Source organism: Rhipicephalus microplus, chromosome 7 (assembly GCF_043290135.1).
Source record: "Rhipicephalus microplus isolate Deutch F79 chromosome 7, USDA_Rmic, whole genome shotgun sequence".
NCBI lineage: Eukaryota > Metazoa > Arthropoda > Arachnida > Ixodida > Ixodidae > Rhipicephalus > Rhipicephalus microplus.
Window position 1 is genome coordinate 57,189,351 of NC_134706.1, and position 16,853 is coordinate 57,206,203.

Sequence of the window (16,853 nt, forward strand, 5' to 3'; positions counted from 1 at the left end):
ACAGCCGGAATTCCATCCCGCGACCTGCGGGTCAGCAGCCAAATTCCTTAGCCACTAAAACACCGTGGTGGGGCGAACTAATTCGCGATGGACGTCTGATATAGCCCTTCTAAGAGCTGCCTTCGCTTTTAAAAGGTGAGGCAATCGTTCGGTTCACTTAAGCGAATTCGTCACGCTGGAGTAGTTCAGGTCATCAGAGAAACAACATCTATGGAGCGAGCCCTTCTGTAGTGGTTCACAGTGTATGACCACCACACATCTCTGGAATCATCATCGACTGCAGCGTTATACCGTGGGACGCCGATGCCCTTCAAGTACTTCAGCGCAGTGTTGTTTGTAGGAATCTCGCACACCTTCAGGGAACTCACTTTCAGCCACCCGTAATGTGCCTCGCAGATATTGTCCGCGAAGAAGTTCGCCAGGTGGCACAGTCAATTGTGCCAGCGAGAAAGTAGCCCCCGTGTTGAATTACGGTGCGAGCACCGTGCCTACCAGCGCAACACATAAACAACAGTTACCCTACCATTCTCAGAAAAAAAAAACTGAGTCAGTTACAGAAACACCCTTCGTCTACACGTACGCACGAGCCTACCAAGGAGCCCACAAGCTTCCGACTGAATACGGGACAGCCAAGCTTGTGGCATATATCAAAACGGGGAGGCCAAATATTTGGCTCTGATACGTCAGGACGTAAAAATAGCGCTAAAAAGAGAGAGAGAGATGAGGATAAGTAAGGGACCACAACCACTTACTCCAAATGAAAGCCCTATTGCTTGAACTAAAAATATATAACATGTAAAACTGACAATCGAATAAATCCTGCGCATGCGCATCACGGGTGAGGTAAACGGCAACACACCTCCTGCAGCCTCCCGCCCTCCCACCCTAGTGGACTCGAGGAGGCTTACAAAAATTGCTGGAGTAAAAATATTGCCCACAAGTGAAGCCGTACCCACGGTAAGATGGTGACTGCGGAAGCCCTCTTCCTAGGGGCATGATGAGCTTTCGGCGTTCGGCGATTAAGAAGCAGTCTTTTCCTCGCATGCCCAGTGAGTGTCCCGTGGCAACGTTTTCTGGTCAGATAGTACTCAGAGTGCGTCCGTGTGTAACTAGTTTTCTTTAGTAATTCTCGAATTTTATTGAAGAATAAGTCACGGATACTGATCTTGGTGGGTTCTTTCACCAGAAACAACAATCTTTCAATTTACAATAAACGTAGCCTTTAGACTAACACGTCAAAGCCTCTAGATGTCCAAATGGGCACCACCAAAAAATAGCATGGTTCTGAGATCTTTGGAGAGCAAAAGCTGGCTTCCCTGTTGCTCGCAAAGCACTGCGGGAGCTTTCACTGCAGCATTTCTTTAAAATACCCTTAAAAGGATTACACTGTTTCCTTGAGTTCGATCACTCCCTTTCCCAATAAGGCCGAAGAAGAACTGCTGGCACATATAATTAGATTGATTGATGTGCAGGGTTTTAACGTCCCAAGACCACCATGTGATAGTTACAGACGCCGTAATGGAGGGCTCCGGAAATTTCGACCACCTGAGGTTTTTTAACGTGCACAGAAATCTGAGCACACGGGCCTACAGCAGTTTCGCCTCCATAGAAATTGCAACCGCTGCCGCCGGGTTTCAATCCCGCGACCTGCGGGTCAACAGCCGAGTTCCTTGGCCACTAGACTGCGGTGGGGCTCCCCTGAGTTGCTTATGAAAAACTGATCATGAACGGACAAAGCATCCAAGAGCTTCTGCAAAAAAACTGAACTTGGAAGTTGCCATTAGCCACGCTCAGAAATTGTAGAGAGAAATGGAACTTCAGGGGTGTTCGTTTTAGCTGCGAAAAATAACGTCAATCACAACTGCGTTGATGGTTTAATTCCAGGGTCAAGTTTTCAAGTTATATATTTTCTGTTCAAGCAATAAAGCTTTAAGTTGTTCGTCTGATAGGTCTGAAAACCAACTAGCTTGCTTCCACTGCGTGCGTGCGTGTATGTGTGTGTGTGTGTGTGTGTGTGTGTGTGTGTGTGTGTGTGTGTGTGTGTGTGTGTGTGTGTGTGTGTGTGTGTGTGTGTGCGTGCGTGACCATCTTCAGTCGGACGTAAAAAATAGCTGGTTTATATTTTACGCGGTTATGTTATTGCATTTAGACTTTGGGCAGTAAGATGAGTAAAAAGTACTTTATCCCTCTTCCCCTGCCTGGATCTCGAAATGATTTCAAGAAACTACATTACGCCAAAAGGCCTATTCTGCTGAATGTGCTGGGGGAAATAGAAGGGTATGTAAATGATTTTGCAAGTATAGCTCAATATTCGTCGTCGTTCACTACTCATAGAAGTTGTCTAATTGTTATGGCATTGGAGTGCTCACCTCAACATTACGAGGTTGAATCATGACCTCGCTGCCCCTTTTTATTTGGTCGTGAAAATTCTTCATTTCTGTGTGCTTAGACTTCGGTGCATGTTAGACAGCCGCAGATAAAAGAAACTACTGGACCCACCACTACCGCCTCTCTCGCAACCATAAGGTTGTTTTACGTTAAATCTCAGCAGCTATTGTATGTTTGTTACCCAGTCGATGCATCTTCTGACGCAAACTCTGCCTCGGTATTATTCAGCCCGGCGTAACATGGCTGCCCTCTTCAATACATCCTGGCCCCACCGCGATAGTGAAATGGCTAAGGTACTCGGCCGCTGACCCGCAGCTAGCGTGATCGAATCTCGGCTGCGGTGGCTGCACTTTCAATAGAGAAGAAAGTGCTGTAGACTCGTGTGCCCAGATTTGGGTACACGTTAAAAAAACACCATGCGGTCGAATTTCCGGAGCCCTAAACCACGGCGTCTCTCGTAATCATATGGTGGTTTTCGAACGTTAATCCCCACATATCGATGTATTCGCTACATTTTTAATAAATGTAGCGTCAACTGAGGTAACTGTTTCTGGCGGTGACCACAAAAACAAAAAATATTATTTCTTGGATACCCAAACCACCAGGAGGAAATGAACAAGCTGATTAAGGCCCAGGACCTGACCTCTCAAATCTTAGCCGTCTTTAGGGCCCACTTGAGTGCCCTAAGGTTTAACCTGATTGTCCCCGAGTGAGCCTAATCATGTGACGGTAACTCGCCTCTGTTGTAGACCTGATAAAGTTGTTTCACTCACTCAGTCATTCAGACCACCATTGTTGCGCTGGGTCGTCCACCCCTTCGACTATGCGAATACATAGTTATTTATGTTATGGTCTTGGGCATTTTTTTTCCTCCGCAGACTCGACATTTCACAATTACATGCGTCCTTTGAAGGCTTAGTACTGCAAAAGCACTTTTGTGTGTGTGGCCTAACTGTGTGTAGAGCAACGCCCCGGGCTCAAATGGGGATATGACGTGTAAGGTGGAGACAGTATGGTAAATTATTTTTGCTGTGAAATACCGGATCCAGTGTCTTCATCATTGGTCAAAGTTTTACATGAATGCTTCTTTGCGAAGAAGAACAAAAAAATTATATATGTAGCAAGGGTCACCGTCCAGTACAAAAAAAACGTTTAAATGTTTTATTTCGTTAATGTCGCGGCGAAACATGCCTAATAAACCCACCTTCAATTAAACCAATGAAGTAATCTGAAGGCCTTGAATTTCAGACTTCAATTCCAATTATGAACTGTGGTTTGCAAGAAGATGTAAGTCCAATCGAAAACGGGTATTAAACATATTAGCAGCTACTGCATTATCGGGAGCAGCAGAACTTTTCCTTACCTAGGCTACTTCATTACCTAGAACAACAAAGCTTCTTTTCTTGAAGCAAAAATAAACTCATGAGTTGCTGTCACCATTACTTGGCGATGGCTACCCCTTTCCGCGGAATTGTATGGAAAGAAATTTAAAAAAAATAAGATTGGATATATACTTATATACAGTCCTGCAAAGGCGAGTCCAAAAACTCTCAATCGGACAGAACAAGCACATAGCCACCACGCTCACTTTCAATCTAGTCAACGCAGTAGCGACAACTTGTTGGGCGGGGAGGAAAACACTCCGTTTCTAGAACGGTACGGCTTATGCTCGCTCATAGTAGACTACCTGGTACTCTAAATCATTAATACCTTTTTCTAAACACACAACTTTGCGTGTCATCGGGAAAAAATTGGTGCACCGCTTTCATCACTTCGCGTATATCCTAGACGGCCATGGGCCTAGAATTTGCGCCAACGTAGACGTTCGCTAGGAATCTTGCGTATGTATTTCCTGTTGGAGTGACCGTCTGTGGGTGTCGGGTTTCGGACAGTCGAGCAACAGGTGACATACATCTTCGTCATCGTGGCCGCAAAAACATGCTGAAGATGTTTGAGGCTGAGTGTTAAGTAAGGAGTGCTCTGTGTAAAACGTTCCGAGTGTTAGGCGATGAAGGGGAGTGTATACGTGCCGTGAAAGCTAAGGGTCCGATTAGCTCCGAAGATTAGTTCCAACAGCTTATATACGATCGATCTTTTTCTTTTGTCTGAAAACCACGTAGACAAGCACAATTCACGTACCGTTGTTCCCAAAATTTTGTTCAAATCACATAGGGATGGAATAATCACGCGGATTTGCGTACAGTGATGAGGGTTTAATCCAACTCATCTGCCATTTCTTTTTCCTTGATTCCGCAGTAACTAGAAACCCATCGAAATGGGTTTCCAGTAACTGCAGAATCAAGGGAAATAAAATAGAAAAGCTTTCACGAGCTACTGTAGCTTCCGAAAGCTCTTTTATTATCACGTATGCTATTCGCACAATGATATGCCTTGAAGAAGCATTTTTCACACATGCAAGCGCCTCTAGAGAGTCTGTAGTTACGACCCACTTTCTCGGTGACATTGGGTGTTTAATAAAGATTATGGCTAGCAAAGTTCCTATGAACTTCAATGTTGTTGAAGAGGAGGGATAAGGTTGGTTCACACCAGCGACTAGCTGCAGTCGCGGGACCATTTACGACTGCCGACCAAAAAGTGACTGGTGTTCGCATCGGCACAGGCTGCGTCGCAAAGCCGGAGAGTCACGTACGGATGTCGTTAACAGCAAGAACACTGGAGACCGGCGCCCATCAGCTGATCGAAAGATCGCCGCCAGCTAAGTGAGCATAGCGACGTGAGTGCGCCACATTTCTTGTTTTCGTCAGCTCTCACGTGGCTTTCCCAGCAGCGTCATGGAGTTCAATTCAAGCGAAGAACAAGAGAATATCACCGCGCTGATGCGCTATTCTATGGTGTCAACGCTGGCAGAACAGAAGCCTCCAAAGAAAAAAAATGGCCCCGTATCTGCATGTTCCATTGCGAACGTCGTCGAAAGACGATAGTCTTGCGTGTGGAGGGAGTGAACAAAACGTTTATTTGATGTTCTGCTCGAGAAAATCGGGGAATCGTATTCTGGAAGCACTGCGTTAGAGAGTCCCGATCCGTGCAGCGAAGGCGAACGAGCGCATAGAGGCACGTCAGACACGAGCGCCAACTGGCAGTTATCTTCGAAAACAAAGGAAAGCGGGCGCGTTTATGGAGAACGATGCGCACCTGTCTCGGAGGTGATAAGGTGTAGAACGCAAAGCGAGGGGCAGGTGCCACCACCGTGTTGTCTTAGCAAAGCGTTGGAGACACTTTCCTTCTTGAGCATCGCGCTGCACTGTTAGGGCAGCGTGATAAACGATATTGTCCCTCGAATTACTTATGTGTGCCTTCTCTAGTATAAACGCACACATAAAAATTATTGACGTGTTTTCATGGTGCCTACACTGTAAACCAAATTACACCCATATAGGTGTTTTATAGTGTCTATAACTCACACCCCAACACCCCACTTAATGGGTGTATCAAGCAGGACTACACCTATTACCGTGGGCGGATTTCCGAATTAACACCCTATGGCACAAACATTTTTTGGGGTGTAAAAGCAAATGTACGCCCAACTGGCCTTAAGGGAGTGAGGGTGTAAAAGCGAATGCACACCCAAATAATCATAAGGACGTAAGGGTGTAATATTGCTGACACCCTAACACCCTTAAAAAAACAAAAGTAGTGTAAGGGTGTAATTCTCCCAAACAGCAAAAAGGGTGTGGGGGTGTTCATGCTGAATAATGCCCCAACACCCATGCGAAAAATACCATGATTCGAGTGTTACCCCTTTCCAGTAGGCCCCTGTGGAAGCACGTGAAAGCTTACCCTTTACCATTCATGTGCAGATGTCCTATTGTAGTGGCTCCTGCCACAGTGTGGTAATCCTGGCCCTAGCACAGCTTTTATGGTGCATATATGAAGCACGGCATATAAGGCTCTCACATATAGCATGTAATCCTAGCTGAACGCGAAGGCATCACTCAAAATGAGCTGTCACACATAACAGAACGTTCACAAAGTCATGCCATAATGCAAAATGAAATCAAGCTTTATTTTATTAGACACAGAGCACATACAGGCTTCAGAGACAAATTGTACCTTAATCAAAAGCCTTTTTCAATTGTGCAGAACAGAATGCCATTTGCTACAAAAGACCAAAAATAAGACAATGGTACGGCATGGAGCTCTAACTACTGATGCATGCATATCAAAGTACAAGAGAAGAGCCTTTATTTGCACTTGAAAAAGAACTAATTTTAACACGCTTCAACGCAGCACAAAAGCACAGTGCAGTGAAGCATACAAACAGCAAGAAGAGTAGTGCAATGCAGCATGCCTTATTCCTCCAATATACTGAAATAATATATCAATGCACACTACAATTGCCTCATTGATATGCCACAGTTTGCATGTGTTGTGGCATGCCTTATGCATATTATGCAAGGCTAGTGATATTCTAATGAATGTATTGGCAAAACAGTCTTAAAATGGCATTTTCATTTCACAATAACCCTTGTGTGTTCAGACATTCATAATACTGGAGAAACAATAATACAGGAGTGAAAACAATAGGCAAAGTTACAATAGCTTAACAGTGTCACTAGATATTAACCATGCAGAATAATTGATTTAAAGATGTAAAATATCAAGCGCATCACATATGTCTCCCTGAAACAATGCAACATCAAAGAACATAAAATGGACACACAAAAGCAAAGTGAAAGAGTAACCACTTACAGCTAGCAGAGGTGGAGCAGCCAAGCTATCATCTGGAGCAATATTTTGGAGCATCATATCTTGCTTTTCCAGGGAGAAAATTTAAATTTGGAGCAGGTTTCAGGAAAAACAGACGCAGCATTTTTGAGCCTAATATTCAATATTTACAGCATTGATATGTGCAGTTTAGCATCCCAAAACCACCATATGGTTATGAGAAACGTCGTAGTGGAGGGCTCCAGAAATTTCGACCACCTGGGGTTCTTTAACATGCACCCAAATCTGAGCACACGGGCCTACAGCGTTTCTGCCTCCATCGGAAGTGCAGCCACCGCAGCTGTGATTCGATTCCGCGACCTGGGGGTCAGGCAGCCTAGTACCATAGCCCCTAGACCACCCCAGTGGGGCTCCAAATTTACAGTAGTACAACAAATTAGACTGACTCACACAAAAGGAAAAATATATGTAGAACTTATTTGACCTCCGCTAATTCATTCAAAATATACGAGAGCGCAGCTATTCCAATAAAAGCACTCTTTAACTGTCCCACAGTGCAAACAATGCTAACCGCCCTATTTACGAACGCTCCTCGACTAAATCTCGTCCTTATTTGGAGAAGCTGAGCACAGCGCCACCGCTTGTCTAAAAATGATGCTGCGTTTCTCGAGAATCGCTGCAGATTATCCCTGATATTGAGTGAATTACTCTGCCTAGAAACTGTGCTGGAATCAATTTTCTCAAGTCAAGGCGAAGCATTTAGTGAAGGGACGTTCTAAAATACGGGGGTAAAACTCACAGTAGTATTTGCCGAGCTTGTCAAACTGTTGGACAGGCGACCCAGAAATTCCAGATATTCGTAAAGGAGGAGCTCAAGGGGGTGGTGAAAAGAAAAAAAGTCGCATACGATTTTCTTTATTGTCGCTTAAGGCTGCAAAAACCTCATAAATCACTCTGAAAGACGGCCAGCACTCATACTAGTACTCGTTATTGATTGGCATCTGCATGGCAGAGTAATATAGGGAAAAAATATTTTGTGCCCTGTGACAGCGAGTATTAGTAGCCACTTCCAAATCATAAAACACTTTTCCGCACAGCGAAAGCGTACTCTGGCAAAAGCGACTTAAAAAGTGTTTTGGACGTCATAGAAAAGGAGAGAGAATTTTCTTTTAAATTGTTCTACTCTTTTCTTTTGCTGTGAGGTTAGAATATAGTCAATTAAAAGTTATAATTGCAGTTGGCACATCTGTATTAGATTGGATGATGATGAATCCGCCTCGATGGTTTAGTTGCCAAGGTACTCAGCTGCAGTTTTCATGCAGGCGAAAATGCTGTAGGCCCATTTGCTTAGATATGGGTGCACAAGAACCCCAGGCGGCCGAAATTTCTGGAGCCCTCCCTTAAGGCGTCTCATAATCAAATGGTGGCTTTAGGACATTAAACTGCACACATCAATCAATTGGATGGTGATGCACAAACTTACGTTGGATTTTATGGATTTTATGTTTCTTGATAAAATTAACAATACTGAGAAATAATTGAAGCTGGTTGGGCATTTCATAATGGTTTTGTGCAAAATTAGGAAATTGTATCCAATTGACACAAATTCTCTTGAACATGCAAATAGAATACGAAAATAGCATGTAATATTGTGCTACAGACATTAAACATGTGCTGTAAATAGACATGAATGCCTGAATTGAATAGTCAATTTCGTGAGGAAACGACCACACAAAGAAAACATATGGGCAGGACGGGTGCTCACTAGCAGCTGTTTGTAGCATATATTTAAAATATAGCATATATTCATACACACAACCTTAAAAAGGTGGCGAGTCGGCATGAAGTAGTGATGGAGTTCGTGCCCCTAACGAACTAGCAAAGTTGCGCCGGTGCATCGCTGAAAATCATGCGGAGCAGCTGAAAGGCTGTAAAAAGAAACATGCGTGGCCATTCACGAAGCATGCCACTGAAGTGGTTTACGAGATACCCTTATCCTGCAGAAAGAGACGTGTTAGCCAGACGACGAGGCGCTGCGTCAATGATCGAGCGAGGGAACACGCCCTTACGGCAAAGAATAACGACGGTGCCCGTTCAAGAGCGCATGTCACTTCATGTGGATTCACACCTAGAGCCATTTCGATGGGCTTTCACAAAAGAAAAGGGGTATCAATCGCGTTAGCAAAACTTCACTCATCATGTATGAGCTGGAAGCACGGTATCTAGCGATCATGTGTCCTATAGCGTGATTAGGTAAGGGACGGCCCGAGCAGGTTGCACAAGCGTTGACGAAAAGTGGGTTTATATCAGCTTGTTTCCTCAAGAAATCAACAATTGCAAATGAGTGCCCATTCCGTTTATGTGTTTTCTTCGTTTGTGTGGTCGTCATTTTGGCGCAAAATTGACTAATATTTATTGCAAACTTGCACCAACTATCCCAACAGCGAGTTCTACTACATATTAATGCTGCTGCTGTACATGTAAACAACAATAGCACGTGCAGTTGCCTTAGAACTGTGAAAAAAAGCAGCACTATACAGTGCCTCGGAGGAGGCACTTTCAGTATATTTTTTGGTAAATAAAGGGCTTAATAAGCATAGGACCTTTATCTGTGTTCATGACACGCTGTTAGGGTGATTTCACGCCAAGTGCCCAGCCATTTTGGCGACCATCTCAAATGCATCTGAAAAATATTGTGCTGATTAATTGTGTTGAAAGCCGTGAAACGGTAGGATATTTCGGAGAGAAAAAAATGTTTGGTCACGTGGTTGCCTTCGAAACTTTCCGGGATGTCGTTTAGGTGTGTGTGAAAAAATTTATTTTAAAAGTACGTTCTATACCAAACTTGGTCTACATGTTGAGTAAAGGTTCTTGTGTAAGGTGTTTGAAGCTCAGTAATATTATTGCAACTATACTGGCACATATGCTTCTAAGAATTTATCCAAAATGTGTTATGTTTGCAATTTCTTTATTGCAATACTGCAGTTTGTATGAATATCTGTGTAGTGAATACCTACTCCATGCAAGGTACATTTTGAGAAAAAAATATTTTAGACTTATCAAGCTGGGAAACTTTATGAGAAAAAAATCATAAATTCTACAAAATCATAATTTTTGTTCATATTCAGATGCGATTTATGCCATGTGGTGGCTCAACTAAAAATTACCTTTATACATAAATTGAAAGCTAATGAACACTACTTTTCATATACCATCATTGAATTTTTTGTTTTAAGGAAGAAAATATTTTTTTACATTCCCATTGGTGCCTATCTTCCCATTTGGTCATACGACAGCTGCCACCTTGAAATTTCCTATTTTCCTCAATGGGAAAGTTGAAAACTTATTTTCTTCCTTACAACAAAGAAATGTAATGATAACAAGTGGCACATGAAAATACCTTTTTTTTCCTTTCGATTTAGGTTTGAAAGTCATATTCATTTGGACCACTCCACAGTGCAAATCGTGTCTCGATATAAACGAAAATGACGATTCTGCAAAATTCGTAATTTTTTCTCGTAATGTTTAGCAGCTTAAGAAGTCTCATAATATTATTTCCTCAAAATATACCTTTTGTGTAGTTAGTATTCATTAGTCAGACATTCATAGAAAGTGTAGTATTACAATAGAAAAAATACAAAAATAACACATGTTGGCTAAGTTCTTGAAGGCGTAGTAGACAAAGAAAGTGCCTAGCAGCACAAATGACAAGAAAGAAGAGCAGAGACGAGAACAGAGACCTGAACAAACAAGCAAAGTTTATTGCAAACCAACTGCAATATACAGAAAACAGAATCTGCGCATAACCACGCACCATAAGCAGAATTGCACATACATGCACCATACGGCCTACCTTATCAACAACCGGTCATATAAGTGGACCCCAGATAACTAACTTCACAGCAGTTAAAAAAATTGAGGGTGCGTCAACACAGGAAGCACCAAGTTGTTGAATATAGAAAGCTTCACTAATCTCGTGCTCGCGCCGATTTTTATATCCCCCGTGATCAAACACTTGTCAACAATTGGCTGTCAACAAGACTTATTACAATGGTCTACCAAGTGGCTGGGAAGGAAACCTTTTAGAGAGTTAGCCTGCTCCCTCAACCGATCATTGAGGCATCGCCCTGTTTGGCCAATGCCCACAAGTAAATAATATCTTGTAGAGAATCGCTAAAACACATTCAACATGGTGCATAGCGAGTTTTTTAGTGCATGCTTCTTTCTTAGGTCCTTCGCTGTTGACTCTGCGACATAGGCCAGCGAGCTTGTTGCGTGCGCAGAACGCAACTCTTACACCTATTTTTCCAGCGACCTGCTTTAGCCTATGGGAAACTTCGTGTACGTAGAGAATAACGGCCTTGCTAGAATGAGGCTTGTTGAGTTAGCTCTTGCTTTGTGTCTTATCAGGCAATCTTAGTGACGTTAGTAGAGTCTCGGCAATAGAAGTTAGCAGGGAATTAGAAAAGCCTGCTTGTTGAAGGCAGTGAACTTAGAACGAGAAGCTGCACTCTATCTGGCGGTGACAAGAGTCAGTTAAAATTGCCTTTAGGCAGGAAAAAGCGATGCTTCGCTTGACTAGCTTAGAATTGGTGAACGTAAAAAGAAGGCTGTTCCTTGAGCAAAGTTCGTACCGCGAATATACATGGTCAACCAAAAAAGCATTTCCAAGTCTAGGCATCGTAACTAGTCGTCATGAATTAAACTCCGACTTTAATTCCAGTTGCATCATTTCATGCCAAAAAATGTCAAATGTCTCACCGGTGCACATATGTGCAATGGCTCAAGTTTAGCACCGGTTCTTTGTGACTTTTTACTCGCGCTGTATGAAAGAAGTCTCATGGCTAACTTTGATCACACGAGTACAGTTAAAGTGTTCGACTGCGTTGACGACTTTTTAGTGTTTTACCGCATCGATCAATCTGACTCTCGGCGAACCACCGATGAGATATTTGATGTTTTCGGGTGTAAAATGAAGAAACTAGAAATAATGTCAGAGTTTATTTCTGACGACAAGCTACGATGTCTAGAATTAAAAATGCTTTTTTTTGTTCATCATGTATGTTGGCGGTACGAGTCATGCTCAAGAAAGAACCTCCTTTTTATGTCCGCCCATTCTAAGCAGGTCAAGTGAAGCATCGCTTTTTCCTGCCTAAAGGCAATTTTAACTGGCTCTTGTCACCGCCAGATAGAGTGCAGTTTCTCGCTCTAAACTCACTGCCTTCAACAAGGAGGCTTTTCTAATCCCGAGCTAACTTCCATTGCCGAGACTCTCCTAACGTCACTAAGAGTGTCTGATAAGAGACAAAGCAACAGCTAACTGAACAAGCCTCATTCTAGCAAGGCTGTTATTCCCTACATACACGAAGTTTCCCAAAGGCTAAAGAAGGTCACTGGCAAAATAGATGTAAAAGTTGTGTTCTGCGCATGCGATAAACTCGCTGGGCTATGTCACAGGGTCAACAGTGAAGGACCTAAGAAAGAAGAATGCACTAAGAAACACGCTACGTGCCATCTTGAATGTGTTTTAACGATTCTCTACAAGATATTTTTTTACTTTTGGGCATGGTTACATTGGCCAAACAGGGCGATGCATGAATGATCGGTTGAGGGAGTACGCTAACTCTCTAAAAGGTTTCCTTCCCAGCCACTTGGCAGACCATTGTAATAAGTCCTGTTGTCAGCCAATTCTTGACAAGTGTTTGATCACGGGGGATATAAAAGTCGGCGCGAGCACGAGATTAGTGAAGCTTTCTATATTCAACAACTTGGTGCTTCCTGTGTTAGCGTACCCTCAATTTTTCTTAACTGCTGTGAAGTTAGTTATCTTGGGTCCATTTACATGACCGGTTGTTGATAAGGTAGGCCGTATGGTGCATGTATGTGCGATTCTGCTTATGGTGCGTGGTTATGCGCAGATTCTGTTTTCTATATATTGCAGTTGGTTTGCAATGAACTTTGATTGTTTGTTCCGGGCTCTTTTCTCATTTCTTCTTTCCCTTGTCCTTTGCACTGTTAAGCACTTTCTTTGTCTACCATACAGCACCAACAAGTCGTATCAAGCACATTGTTAGTCCTGGAGCGTATGTGCCAGTGAAACTGCACTAATATTACTGCGCTTCAAACACTTTACACATGAACTTGTACTTAACATGTAGACAAATTTTGGTATCGAAGCAATGAGCAGTACTTTTAAACTACCTTCCCACAAACCACACAGAAACAACGTTCCAGTAAGTTAAGAAGGCAACTACGTGACCGAAAATTTTTTTCTTTCTAAATTATTTTACTGTTTAACTGTTTTCAATGCAGTAAATCATCACAATTTTTTTAATACATTTGAGATGGTCGCTAAAATAGCTGGGATGTTTGGCATGAATTGACCCATTAGTGGATCAACCTTTTAAGCTGGAGACATCTAGGCCATCTCCAGTTTATCATACAACTCTAACATTATGCATTGTACACAGTTTTCTACACGTACTGCTGTTGATCTGATGGCAAACTGATACTTATATTGGAAATATAAATAGGTATATAAGACACATAGCTTGAGATGAAGCCTTTCCCATCAGAGGAATGTTCCTAAAATGTACAAGATATTTGGTGCACCCTATGAGTAGCGTCCACCACTGCTGCGACCCTTTGAGTGAGGTCGTGAGCCCAGAACAGCTGCCTTCAGGTTGCGATGAGTGCACTGCATTGTCAGCACCCAGTCCATCGTAGAAGACATAGTGAGCTTTCCTTTCAACATTCTGCATGTAAGAGATGCACAACATTCAACTAAGCATTTAAAAAATACTGGAAACAATCAGAACCTCATTATAATGTGTCATATAATAAAAAGCTCCTGCTTCCCCACAAGCGTGTGTCTCTGACACATCTGAACATCGATCGCTTTCACTCAGCCGATCTGCTCTGATGATGTCGACCGTACACAGTCGTCGGTGCTCCCGCTGCCACGTTCGCACGGTTGAGCGCTGCCTGTTCTAAATTGCCGCTTTTCGGTGGCTATGGGTGTACAATCGGCAACTTTCTCCTGTAGGTTCCCACTTTCAGCTTTGCCACTATTCACTTTTATGTTTACAAGCATCTGTGCATATTAGTGTACGAATGCAAGTGCTTCTCTCTTGAATCATGCACCTACCAAGAAGCTTGAAATATACTGGGAAGCTCAAATTTCAGCGTTTATACAAAGTTTTCTTGCTAAGCTAGAATACCCTAACCAATAGGCCACTACAATGGGTGATACAAAAAATTATATAAACCCATTCAGACAGAAAAGTAGCAACATTTATCATTTACTTTGAAGGATCGTTGTATAGACATGTACACATCACAGATGTACAATCTACTGTGTGAAAATAGTGTAAAACATCGAGCATTCCCCAATATAGAAGGATCAACAGCACTTACAATATGACAACTGCTGCTGGAAACACAGCACTGTGTATTTGTGGAAGCTCACCTCTAAATTTCTTCTCCAGTTACATAAATTTGGTGTACTCAATAATTTTATGTCTTTCACAGGTTGCTTATTGGTCAACAAAATGATTACTTTAGGCCACGAGTAAAACTGACTACTCTCAAAAATAAATAAGACGTGCTAATCCTATTCTTCGAGTGCATGCATAAGCAGCTCATTCGCAGTTGAATTTTTTTAATTCATAAAAACAGCCATGCAACAGATAATGTATCATAAGTAAGTTAAATATATGCTCAATAAGCTCTGAACTGTTGGACCATAAATATGTGTAATTTAAAAAATGCACGACATATTGGAGAAGTAGCTAACAGAAATATATGCATGGAGGGCTTATTAGTTGGATCAGTGTGTTTACATTCGTAAGGATGAAACCTGCACAGACAAAATGCATGAAACAGACAAGAGCTGTTAGGTCTGCCTGCTTTCATTTACAGCCACCTGTGTCGCCATCCTCATTTGTTTTTTGCGAGCGTGTTCTGTAGTGGCTAACTATGCCTACACCATTATCATCTGTGCTGTATCAGTCTAACTGAAAGTTTTGTGTGCGTGTTTGTTGGTACACTTTGGCTAAGCTTTCATATGTAACCACAGCGCAAAACCCTACACCAAAATATACAGAAATATTTCATTCTACAATATTCTATGTGCCGCAGTACAATGGTTCAAAAATGCAAAAAGATTTGTGCAATTGAGTGTGGCTGTTCAATCCCTTATTAAAGCAGATCAATATTTCTATATCCTAATTATTTACGATATACTAGTATAAATATAAACAAACCTAGCAAGGCATAAAAAGCGCGAATCACTGATTAAACAAGGTACATATAAATTCTTTGGTTAGCTGCACGATTTTTAACAAAACACGTCACCCCGCTGCAAAGCGAAGGCATCAAAGGGGTACTGATACAAAGTTTAAGTATTTTTCAATTGTTGCTTTCAATAGCGTATTTACTCGCATTAAAAACACACCCCTATCTTCAGTCATTGAAATCTGGATTTTTTTTTCTTCCGCGTAATAAACGCGCCCCATTTGTCCACTGCAGTCCCGCTAACTGACAACTGGCGCCTCTTTTACCGTTGATCTGCTTCGTTATTATTATTATGCCATTTCTTTCGCCCACCTCGGCTCGCTCAGCCCCCCCCCCCCCTTGTTTTTTCACCCACTGCCGAATGCCGTAAGGTTATCTGCGCGGGGCACATCCCCCCCGTTTTCTTTAACCATGCCCCAAAGCGAGGTTCACGAACACTGCGACTGTTGAGACATCGCAGCTGATAAGCACACAGCGAGCGAAGGTCACGAAGCTACCGGCGCCATGAGACGGCCGCTTCCTGCAATTACGAGTATCGCGGCAGATCGGGAGTTGGCAGGCAGGCACGCACTTCTGCACTTCGTTGTTCGCATGCACGAAAGCTTACCTTTTCAGCAATAGCAGGAAATCCAAAAGCGTTCTCCATGTAGCTCCCAGCGTACAGTCCGTTGATTGCTTGATCGAAAACACTCTGCTTGTGGCGTGCACAAGCTTCAACGAAAGCCGTTGACAGAGGACACACACTCCGCCGCACCGAAGTAGTTCTGTACTTGCCGACACGCCACAGATTGCTGTGACACGTACTGTATCTACTGTAAGCGTGAGTTAAACTGTGCAAGCCGTATAAGTACGCGTCCCTGACAAAGCAAGTGAATAGTAAAATAATAAACCACCGTCAGCCTGCAGCAAACACGCACACGACATGTTACCACCCGATTCAAAGTCTGACTGTTGACGATGGCGATGCGCAGTTGCCCCGAGACCTCAAAACCGAAACCGAAACACATAGCAGTACCGTTTTATGATATAATTTTCAAGCTATGTCAAGCCTCCAAGATATAGTGTAATATTTCATGCTTGACAACATATTTATTTGCTAGCAGCGCTTCAAAGTCTTTTTTTTTTTTGCCACTAACGTGTGCAGGCGGCAAATGCGTAGCCTTCGTAATATACATTTTTTTTCCCGGGTGAGGCGTTATTGCGGCGTTGTTTAGACATTTCGGAGTCAAAATTTGTTACTTGCGGAACATAGATATAAATAAAAAGTTAGGGAAGGGTGGCAAGGAGGTTGTTCTATACTTGACACATCTCCCACCCTTTTTTATGTTCGTTTGAGGAGATTTTTTAAATTCAAAATGGGGTTAATCTAGAACCGAAACAAGCTCAACTAACGCTGCCTTGACATATACATAATATCAACGTTCTTCTAGAACAGTAATATTTATAAATAATGTTTTATATTACTGTTTTAGAGGAAACGTGAA

At 42.6% G+C, this 16,853-nt stretch overlaps 1 long non-coding RNA gene across 1 annotated transcript; it reads right to left on the reverse strand.

The window, feature by feature from the left end:
- Nucleotides 1-6,388: 6,388 nt before the first annotated feature.
- LOC142767475 (uncharacterized) lies at nt 6,389-16,579 on the reverse strand. The gene is made up of 2 exons (XR_012884908.1): nt 15,977-16,579; nt 6,389-13,829 (listed from the first exon to the last, which is right to left on the reverse strand). It is a non-coding gene; the product is annotated as an uncharacterized LOC142767475 (long non-coding RNA).
- Nucleotides 16,580-16,853: the final 274 nt, after the last annotated feature.